We start from the raw sequence: 11,575 nt of genomic DNA on the forward strand, positions 1-11,575 counted from the left end.
CAGATGCCTCAGAGCTGGAGTAGGAGGCACCTGAAAACACAAAGTCTCTGGTCTCCCCTTGATTTTAGTTTGCACATAAATATCAGGGAGCTGCAGGCTAGCCATTTAGCTTGCATGGCATTCCTTCCTCACGTCAAGGGAAGGGGTGTAGTGGTGCTGACTAACAATACAACTGCCATGTTTTACGTAAACAAGCAGGGAGGAGCCCAGTCCTCACTACTCTGTTGGGAAGCAATCCTGATCTGAGACTTCTGCATCAGCAACTCTATATGTCTGAAGGTAGCCCACCTCCCAGGGGCTCAGAACACACTGGCAGACCACATAAACAGGCTGTATATCAATCAGCATGAATGATCCCTTCGCCCAGACATAGCAAGGTCCATTTTCCAGCTCTGGGGAACTCCCTAAGTGGATCTGTTTTCAACAAAGGACAACAAGCAGGTCACAGCCCAGGTTCACTAATGAACACTTTTCTACTGGTCAAAGGGTCTGCTGTATGCTTCCCCCACCCCCCACCCCCCATCCCTCTTCTGCCCAGAGTTGTGTGGAAGGTCAAGCAGGATGTGGTGAAGCAGAGAAATTGCCTGCCAGCACAGAAGGGGTTAACAAGAGCTTTTGGGCCCAGCTAACCCTTCCTTGTTATACCTGTGGCCATGCCAGGCCTGGAAGGGAGAGAAAAGGAGAGAGCCTGGCTCAGTTTGGAGATGACTGGAGAAGAGGCAGGAGCTAGTTGCCTTCCCACCTGAGGGGAAGGTTGTCTGCCAGCTTAGGTAGCCACCAGGAACCAACTGTCCAAAGGAGATGGAGAAAGAGGCCTGAGAGCACCTGGCCTGAGAGGAACCCAGATGAGCAAAGCTCAGAGACCTTGTGGGGTTGCTTCCCTGCCCAGAGGAACCTGGAACCACAACAGGATAACACCCGGGGTCTACCAGAGGGCACTACTAGCAACAAGCCACCCCAGGAACTTGGACTGTAGGGGTTACACCCCAAACTGAAGAGACAGCGGTAGAAAGTAGCCCAGAGCAGTGGATATAGACTCACTGCTGGGAGGTCCCCTACTCTGGGGTTGACATACACAAGGCTGTGGAGTGGGATGGTCAATGTCCCCCTGCCTTTAAGACTGAGGCGCCTCAACCACAGAAACAGAGGGCTGGAAGTCAAGTTCTCCAAGCCCCTGTTACACAGGATAAGGTCCACCTTATACTAATTGCCACAGCCTACCCCATTCAATACTCTTTTTCACAGCTCTTGGACCTCTCAATCAGTTCCCCTCTTACTACCACTTCACACACACCTAGTTTCACAGAATAGCAACAGCCTTCTCCACCCCAACCTCCAGGCTCTTCACCTGATGGCCTATGGACTGTAGGGCTAACAACAGCGGAGGAGTCCTGCTCCAGAGATGTGCAGGAGGTACTGCTGAATAATAGAAAATCATCAAGGACAACTTAGTTGTCTCCGTAGAAGAGGTTTTCTGTTTGGTCGAGACTGAAAGGGGTCTCGCCCATTCTTGCTTCTACACAGCATGTGCTGGACTATATTGTTTGTGTCTGAAACATCAAGAATTAGCAACTAGCTCAATTAGGGCACACCTGGAAGCTAAATCAGCCTTTCACCTTCCTGTGGATAACCATTCCCTTTTTTCCAGTGGTTGTAAGAATTTTTTTTAAGTGTTTGGACAGGATGTTTCCACATGTATAGAGCCCTATTCCACTATGGAGTCTGAATTGTGTTATCAAAGCTGATGGGTCCCCCTTTCAAGCCTCTAGCAACTTGCTCTTTGTATTACCTTTCAATGAAGATAGCATTTTTAGTAGCCATTACATTGGCCAGGAGAATAGAAGAGTTGAGGCCACTTGTTTCACATCCTCCATATACGGTGTTCTACACAGATAAAGTCTACCTTTGCCCCCATGTAAGGTTCCTTATGAAAGATCTCTTTTCATATCAACCAGACAATTTACTTATCAACCTTCTTCTTGAAGCCTCGTGGTAACAAGGGAGAGGAGTCATTGCATACTCTAGATGTTAGAGCATTAGCATATTATCTGGAGCAGACTAAGCCTTTCAAGTCTTCATCTTCACTGTGTGTTGCATTTGTGAACAGAATGAAGAGCAGCCCAGTTTCCACACAAAGGATTTTGGTTTGGATATCCGATTGTAACCCATGTTGCCAATTGGCTAACATGGAGCTGCTGGATACAGTATTGGGTCATTCGACCAGATCTCAGGTGGCCTCTGTGGCATTTCTGGCCCATGTGCCAATATTAAACATTTGCAGGACAGCAACCTGGTCATCAGGCATTTGCCTTGCACTACATAATCTCTCAACAATCTAGAGATGATGCTAAATTTCGATGAGTGGTCCTCCAGTCTTTGTTCAAATAGACTCTGATCCTGCCTCCAAATAGAACTGCTTGGGAGTCACTTACAGTGGAATAGACAAGTGCAATCACTTGAAGAAAAAAAAATGGATACTAGCCTTTCAATAACTGTTGTTTTTTGAGATGTGCTGCATGTGTTTATTCCCTGTCCAGCCCTCCTTCCTCTCTGTATTCGAGTTGTTCTGGTAGGAAGGAACTAAGGGGAGTCTGGGGTGGTTTGGCCCTTTATGCCTGTGCAATGTGCGTGAGACAGCAGAGGGCACTCAGGCTACCCTACAGGTACTGCTAAGGGTGAAAACTCTCCAACAACTATGCACTGGAGCACACAAACACCTACAGTGGAATGGACAAGTGCAACACATCTCGAAGAACAACTGTTATAGAAGGATGTAAAACACAGTTATTAACCTATGCTAACAAATTTAAACATTAACGGTTGGATCTTGCAATCCCTTCTTGCCTGGAACTCCCATGGAAACCAATGAGAGATTTGTGTGTGTGCAAGAAAAGTAGAATTGGTCTCTGGGTACAATTAACATTCAACCTACCATTTATACAGAAGCTTTATTTACAGTTAAGTAAAAAATGAAATATTTTAGTATAACATAACTATTTCACCCACTCCCACTTTTTAGTCAGGTTAGATTACATCTAAGCACAAAAATGAAAGGTAAGATTTTATAGAAGAGAGATGCAAATCTTCTTAACTTGGGGCATGAGCCCACCACTGACTGACTGAGTTATGAGAAACTGTATCTGCATGCTGTTCCAGAGTGTTTCTTGCACCTTCTTCAGAAGCATCTGGTCACTGTCAGAAACAGGCTAGTAGACTAGACAAATCACTGGACTGATCTTGCTATGGCAATTCCGATGTTCCTAAATTAACCATTTCTTCGGTAATTTAACTGCTGTACATCAACCTAGAAATTAACAGAACAATTCACTTGCAGTTTTAAAAGCAGTACTAATTATACTGATTCAGCATCTTAAAGACAAGTATAACACTTGTGATATGAACATTTGAATTGACTCCAACTGTATTGTTACCGCTGCTAAAGAAGAGGCTACATTTGAAAAAAATAGGAATTAAGCTACATTGTTAACTATTATTGCATCTAATTGTTATGGTTATAGCCAGAGCCAAGTCAACAGTTCATGTCATTCATAAATAGTGACATTTTAACATTATAGGTGACCCAGTGATAAAAGACCTAACGTACCAAATTTTTGCTCAATGCAAAGAAAAATTAATACAGAAAAAAGACAACACAGGATATCCCCCAAAGCAGAATGTCCAATAACTCTCCAAAGAGAAACCCAAAGACTTTGGTAAAGATTGTGCCATCCTTGCTCCCTGTTTTCTTTGTCTATCAGCTTGTGATGGGATGTTCACCCCACACTTGCCTGGAAGGGGTTAATGAAGACAAGAAGGAGGCTAATTAACCCAAAAAGCCAGGGCTGAGGAGAATCAGGTGGCTAAGCAATCCCCTGATTGAATGAGGAAGCCCAGCTGATGAGGAAAAAGCTGGGCTGGGAGGATAAAGGCAGGACATTCAAAGCAGAAAGGGCTGCTGGGAAAAACTGCAGTCACTCCCTGGGAGAAGAGAGGTGCATCTGCGCTGGCAAACCCAGAGAAGGCGGGAAGCCAGGAAGGTAGCACAGGGCTCAGGGAAAGGCAGTAAGGTCTAGAAGGGAACAGACCTTGACTGCTGGCTAAAGGGTCTCTGAGCTGGAACCTGGAGTAGAGAGCGGGCCCATGTTCAGAGCCACTGTGGGAGTGGCTCTACAAGGCAATGAATGGGGAAACTGCCTAGAACCACTAGCAAGGAAAGACTTTCCAACCCTGGAAGGGGAAAACATGTAAGTGACCAGGCCAGAGGGCTACGACATGAAGAGGCAGCAGCAGCTCATGGAGCGAGAGAGGGGTCACAGAGCCAGAGAGAGAGTCAGAGAGACGGAAAGGGGCATTGACCTTGTGAGCTATTCCCCAGAACGATCAGGAGAAGGCAATATCCTGGCAGTGAGTGGAGCACCCCTTCACATAGCTGTCATCACATAACTTAAGGTAATGGAAAAAAAATAGTAAACTCGTAACTAATAAACTACACTGTGAGACAGTTACTGTTGCCTAAGCTACATAACACCATGAATACAAATATTCACAAACAGGGATGTGAACAGTTAAGACATCAGAAATCACTGTCCATGCAGAAATATCAACCAGAATGCATGTTCCAGAGAACACATTCCCTATAACTCTGCAATCTGAATAAAATCAGTTGTTAATTCTGAGTCCAATAAGTGTCCTGTATGTGGCTCATGTGTTGTCTTTAAAAATAAATTATACATGTCTCTTAATTATATTTACAGGGCATGCTGTGTTCCTATGTGTGTTTAAGATTTTTCTGCTGCTAATATACTTCCTAGTTCAGGAGAGCATGTTAAGCACATGCTTAAGCCCCATTTCAATCAATGAGATTTAAGCATGTGTTTAAAATTAACCAGGTACTTAAGTGTGTCCTGAATCAAACCCTTACTAGGAACAAGTTAACCACATCTCTGTTTTTCTGCATACATAGGAAGCTCTGTATTTTTTCAGTTCACTCACAAGCCAGTGATGGTGTGGAAAATAACATTTTTTATTTTCTTAACTATTGTGTCATGATTATTAGGTTGAAACATAAATAGTTATCTTTCCATTTAGGGTTATGATGATTATTTTAAAATTTTAGATTTTTTTTAAGTTAAAAGAGATATTCATGAATATTCGTTAGTTACATTTCATGTTATTATTTGGATTGCTAAAATATGCCTCTGTAGGGAATGTGTTCTGAGGTGCATACAGGAGAGTTGAGATTTTTGCTTGGATGTTGATGGTAGTAACTTACCTATTTGTTTTCCTGATTTTTTTTATCTATTTATTTATTTACTTTACCTGAATTGGTGATGTTACATACAAGTTAGCAGCCTTATTGTCTCCCAAGGTAGTTTTTTTATTAATTCCAACTACATTAAGGTTTTGATCCAGCAAAGCACTTAAGCACATGCTTAGCTTTAAGCCCATACTTAACTGTTTTGCTGGATCAGGGCCACGGGGCCTAATTTTAAGAGGTGCTGATCATCACAACTCCAAGTAAAAAGAACAGGAGTACTTGTGGCAGCTTAGAGACTAACAAATTTATTTGAGCATAAGCTTTTGTGGGCTACAGCCCACTTCATCGGATGCATGTAGTGGAAAATACAGTAGGAAGATATATATACACACATACACATACACACACAGAGAACATGAAACAATGGGTGTTACCATACACACTATAAGGAGAGTGATCAGTTAAGGAGAGCTATTATCAGCAGGAGAGAAATAGAACTGTTTGTAGTGGTAATGAAAATGGCCCATTTCCAGCAATTGACAAGGAGATGTAAGGAAGTGTGTGTGTTCGGGGGGGGGGGGGGAATAAGCATGGGGAAATAGTTTTACTTTGTGTAATGGTCCATCCAATCCCAGTCTAAGTGAAGTCAGTGAGAGTTGGAAATACCCAGCACCATTCAAAATCAGGCCCCAGGTTATTTCTTTACTTGATTGCCAGATATTTATTTTCATGAGATTCTCATGCAGCTGAAAATAACAGCAATTTCTAACTTCAACATATAGACTATCTTGTCCTGCTAGTGCATCTTTATTTGGCATTAGCAGGACAAGTTCCCGATTGCCAGTTCAGGGAGATAAAAGACTGAGATTTCTTCTGTATTCTGTGTTTTTTATACAGTCGATTGTGTGGGTCCCCACAAAAAATGCTCTAAGTGCATTAAGTCGGTGGACTGCATCCACACTACCAAGGCTAGCGTCGACTTCCGGAGTGTTGCACTGTGGGTATCTATCCCACAGTTCCCGCAGTCTCTGCCACCCATTGGAATTTTGGTTTGAGATCCCAATGCCTGATGGGGCAAAAACAGTGTCGCGGGTACGTGTCGTCAGGCCCCTCGTCCCTCCGTCCGTGAAAGCAACAGCAGACAATCGTTTTGTGCCTTTTTTCCTGGGTTACCTGTGCAGATGCCATACCACGGCAAGCATGGAGCCCACACAGCTGACCGTCACTGTAAGTCTCCTGGGTGCTGGCAAACGTTGGATTGCATTGCTACACAGCAGCAGCTCATTGCCTTTTGTCAGCAGATGGTGCATTACGACTGGTAGCCATAGTCATCGTACTCCTGGGTGCTCTTTTAACCGACCTCGGTGAGGTCAGTCGGGGCATCTGGGAAGACATGGGAGTGACTCAGCCAGGTCATTCCCATCTTCTGCCGAGCACCCAGGAGATGACGATGGCTACCAGTCCTACTGCACCATCTTCTGGTGAGCAGCCAGGAGATGATGATGGCTAGCAGTCGTAATGCAGCATCTTCTGCCGAGCACCAGGAGATGATAATGGCTAGCAGTCGAACTGCATCGTCTGCTGCCAGCCTAAGATGTATAAGATAGATGGAGTGGATCAAAACAAGAAATAGACCTGATTTGTTTTGTATTAATTTGCTTCCTCCCTCCTTCCCTCTGTGAAATCAATGGTCTGCTAAACCCAGGGTTTTGAGTTCAATCATTGAGGGGGCCATTCTGTGTGACAGTTGTTTGTGTTTCTCCTTGATGCAAAGCCACACCCTTTGTGGATTTTAATTCCCTGTAAGCCATGTCGTCAGTCACCCCTCCCTCCGTCAGAGCAGACAATCGTTTCGTGCCTTTTTTCAGCCCAGATGCCATAGCACTGTGATCATGGAGCCTGCTCAGATCACCGCGGCAATTATGAGCACTGTAAATACCACGCGCATTATTCTGGACTATATGCAGAACCAGAACCTGCCAAAGCAAAACCAGGCGAGGAGGCGATGGCAGTGCGGTGACGAGAGTGATGGGGACATAGACATGGACACAGACTTCTCGCAAAGTATGGGCTCCAGCAATGAGCACATCATGGTGTTAATGGGGCAGGCTCATGCCATGGAACGCTGATTCTGGGCCCGGGAAACAAGCAGACTGGTTGGACCACATAGTATTGCAGGTCTGGGACAATTCCCAGTGGCTGTGAAACTTTCGCATGCATAAGGGCACTGCAGCGGGGTGGTTACCCGCTCCTGCCCTTTTGGGGCTTTAAAACAGCCCCGGGAAGGGGCTTTAGGCTGGGCTGATTGGGAAGTGGCTGCAGCTGGGGCCACGCCCCAAACTGAGCAACAGGGCCTTATAAGAAGGCCAGGGAAGCCAGAAGGAAGACAGTCTCTCTCTAGCTATAGAGGGAGATGGGCCTGGCTGCTTAGGAGCTGAGGTAGAGTACTTGAGTGGAGTAGGGCTGGGGAAAGGCTGAGGAGCTGGGGAGCTCTGGCCTGGAAAGCCCCAGGCTGCGGCCTAGCACAAGGCCAAAAGGTACTGGGGTTTGCAGGGGGCAACCCAGGGGTAGGCAAAGGCAGCAGATCCAAACCCCTTTGCCGATGATGAGTGGCTGATACTGTAGTCTGCCCCAGGGCATGGGGGCTAGATGGAGACCGGGCAGTAGCCAATACTGAGGCAAAGTGGGGATAGTGGGGTGGGGGCTCCCCTGGGAGGGGGAGACCCAGTTGAAGGGGCACCGGGGTCCTGGGAGGGACATGGGGGCCAGTAGCTGGAAGGCGGATCACCGGCCTGCAGAGTGTGCTCTGGACGCTGGACTGAGCTAATTCCCAAGGACGACCAGCAGGAGGCGCCACAGGGGTGAGTCAGACGCGTTACAGGCACTTGCATGGAACTTTGTGACTTGCTTTCCCCTGCCCTGAAGCGCCAGAATATGAAGATGAGAGCAGCCCTCACAGTTGAGAAGTGAGTGGCGATAGCCCTGTGGAAGCTTGCAACGCCAGACAGCTACCGGTCAGTCGGACATCAGTTTGGAGTGGTCAAATGTACTGTGGGGGCTGCTGTGATCCAAGAAGCCAACGCAATCAAAGAGCTGCTGCTATCAAGGGTAGTGACTCTGGGAAATGTGCAGGTCATAGTGGATGGCTTTGCTGCAATGGGATTCCCTAACTGTGGTGGGGCAATAGACAGAACCCATATCCCTATCTTGGCACCGTAGCATCAAGCCAGCGAGTACATAAACCGAAAGGGGTACTTTTCAATGCTGCTGCAAGCACTGGTGGATCACAATGGACGTTTCACCAACATCAATGTGGGATGGCCGGGAAAGGTACATGACGCTCGTGTCTTCAGGAACTCTGGTCTGTTTCAAAAGCTTCAGGAAGGGACTTTCTTCCCAGACCAGAAAATAACCTTTGGGGATGTTGAAATGCCTATAGTTATCCTTGGGGACCCAGCCTACCCCTTAATGCCATGGCTTATGAAGCCATACACAGGCAGCCTGGACAGTAGTCAGGAGCTGTTCAACTATAGGCTGAGCAAGTGCAGAATGGTGGTAGAATGCGCATGTGGACGTTTAAAAGCATGCTGGTGCAGTTTACTGATTCAGATAGACCTCAGCGCAACCAATATTCCCATTGTTATTACTGCTTGCTGTGTGCTCCACAATATCTGAGAGTAAGGGGGAGACGTTTATGGCAGGGTAGGAGGTTGAGGCAAATCACCTGGCTGCTGATTACTTGCAGCCAGACACCAGGGCGGTTATCAGAGTACAGGAGGGCACGGTGCGCATCAGAGAAGCTTTGAAAACCAGTTTCATGACTGGCCCAGGCTATGGTGTGATAGTTCTGTTTGTTTCTCCTTGATGAAACCCACCCCCCCTTGGTTCACTTTACTTCCCTGTAAGCTAACCACCCTCCTCTCCCCCTTCAGTCACCGCTTGCAGAGGCAATAAAGTCATTGTTGCTTCACATTCATGCATTCTTTATTAATTCATCACACAAATAGGGGGATAACTGCCAAGGTAGCCCGGGAGGGGTGGGGAAGGAGGGAAACACAAGGCCACACTGCATTTAAAACTTATTGAAGGCCAGCCTTCTGTTGCTTGGACAATCCTCTGGGGTGGAGTAGCTGGGTGGCCGGAGGCCCCTCCACTGCGTTCTTGGGTGTCTGGGTAAGGAGGCTTTGGAACTTGGGCAGGAGGGCGGTTGGTTACACAGGGGCTGTAGCGGTGGTCTGTGCTCCTGTTGCCTTTCCTGCAGCTCAACCATATGCTGGCGCATATGAGTTTGATCTTCCAGCAGCCTGAGCATCAACTCTTGCCTTCTGTTCAGCAAGCTGACACCACCTATCATCTTCAGCCCGCCCCTTACTCTCTTCAGCCTGCCACCTCTCCTCGCATTCATATTGTGCTTTCCTGCACTCTGATGTTGTCTGCCTCCACGCATTCTGCTGTGCTCTGTCAGTGTGGGAGGACAGTAGGAGCTCAGAGAACATTTCATCCCGAGTGCGTTTTTTTAAATTTTTTTTTTGCCTTCTAATCTTTGCTAGCCTCTGCGAAGGAGAAACATTTGCAGCTGGTGGAGGAAAAGGGAGAGTGGTAGTTAAAAAGACACATTTTAGAGAACAATGGGTACACTCTTTCACATTAAACTTTGCTGTTCACATTACACAGCACATGTGCTTTTGTTACAAAGGGGCTCCAGCAGCAGGGCTCGGGTGGCGATTTAAAGGGCCCAGGGCGGCAGTGGCGGTCAGAGCCCTGGGCCCTTTAAATCTCCACCAGAATCCTGAGCCTGGGGTAGTGGCAGCAGCCGGGACCCCCTGGGGCTCCGTCGGCAATTTAAAGGGTCTGGAACTCTGCTGCAGTACCCCAAGAACCCGCATAGAATGATTCTTCACCAGGGAAGAATAAGGCCCTTCATTGAAGGCTTTCTGGATTTTGGTATGTAGATATCAAAACATTACGTGCAGGAAAAGGGGCCCTCTGGTGGAGTGGATGAACAAAGACAATCGTGGGCTCTTGTCCTTGCTGTAAGGCCTATAATAAAACATTTACTGCAGCAAGTTCTAAATTGGAATTATGGTCAAAGGGTCTAAAAACCATTCTTAGCTCAATCTCTGTTTCTTTACAGGTATCACCCATTCTGAACCTACTTGTTAATGGTTTGACTCTCTTTAGGGAATGTGTTGACAAGTTAAGGTCTGTCTCTAAGGTAAAGGAAGATACTTGAAGGTGCATTTTGTCAAAAGAAATTAGCAATTGCTGTTTAGTTTTTCAGGAGTTAGGAGCAATTCTTACCTCAACAACCTTCAATCATGGCATCAAACTAGCTAAGGCAGGTACAGCGCAGAGGAAGAGAACAATGAGTGAGAAAACTGCAGGACTCCATATTCACCCCCTTCTCCCTCCACACACAATGTGCATGTAACGCAGCAGGAAACACACCCACTTTCCCATGTGTTGAGTGGAAGAAGGGGGCGGACATGATCAGAGTTACCAGGGAGGAAGGGGTGAGCAGAGGTCAAAGAGAACTCAGCAATGAGTAAAATGGCTACCAAGACTACAAATGTAAAAATGAATAGACAAGATGAAAGACCAAGGGAGGAGAATAGACAGGGAAGAGAAATGAGAGAGAAAATGGATGGGGAAAAAAGACAAACAGCAACTATTGTCTCAGGAGAGATGAGAAGGAACAGGGGGACAAGACACTTCCTTGTGCTTAATCCTTCCAACACCAACAAAACAGGTGCAAGATATAGCCGGAGCCCCTTTCCTTTATCTTCCTCTGTGACTGAGCGCACACTTGTATTCACACCACACATGCCATCATAATAATCTTGTAATAAACTGCCTGAGGCTTAGGGTCAGCACCAGCCTCTTCCGGGGGGAAAAGGAGCAGTTAACTGAGGTGGGCCTTAGCCTCCCCTCACCATGAGGCCTCTCCCCTCACAAGGCCCCGCCTCCTGGCAAAGCCAGGAGCCGGGCAGTAGTAAGAGCTGCTCAGGGAGCCCAGGCCTCTGTGGGGTGTCCAGGACCCTCCACCTTCCCTGGGGTGCACCCCGGGGAACGGGGATACAGGCCAGGAGCTTGCTCTCAGTCACCCCAGCCCCTAACCCAGAGCAAGTGGAGGATCTGGGAGCTCCCCACAGTGGCCCAGGGTCCCTGGACAGCTCTTACCACAGCCTGGCTCTGGCTTCTGGCCTGGCCAAGGTGCGGGGCCTCAGAGGGAAGAGGAGGAGCAGGGGCGGGGCTCTTGCATGTGTCCCACTTTTGCCTTTTGAAAAGGCAGTCACCCGAGTTGGGAGCAACAGCAGC

The sequence above is a fragment of the Mauremys mutica genome, chromosome 8 (genome assembly GCF_020497125.1).
Source record: "Mauremys mutica isolate MM-2020 ecotype Southern chromosome 8, ASM2049712v1, whole genome shotgun sequence".
NCBI lineage: Eukaryota > Metazoa > Chordata > Testudines > Geoemydidae > Mauremys > Mauremys mutica.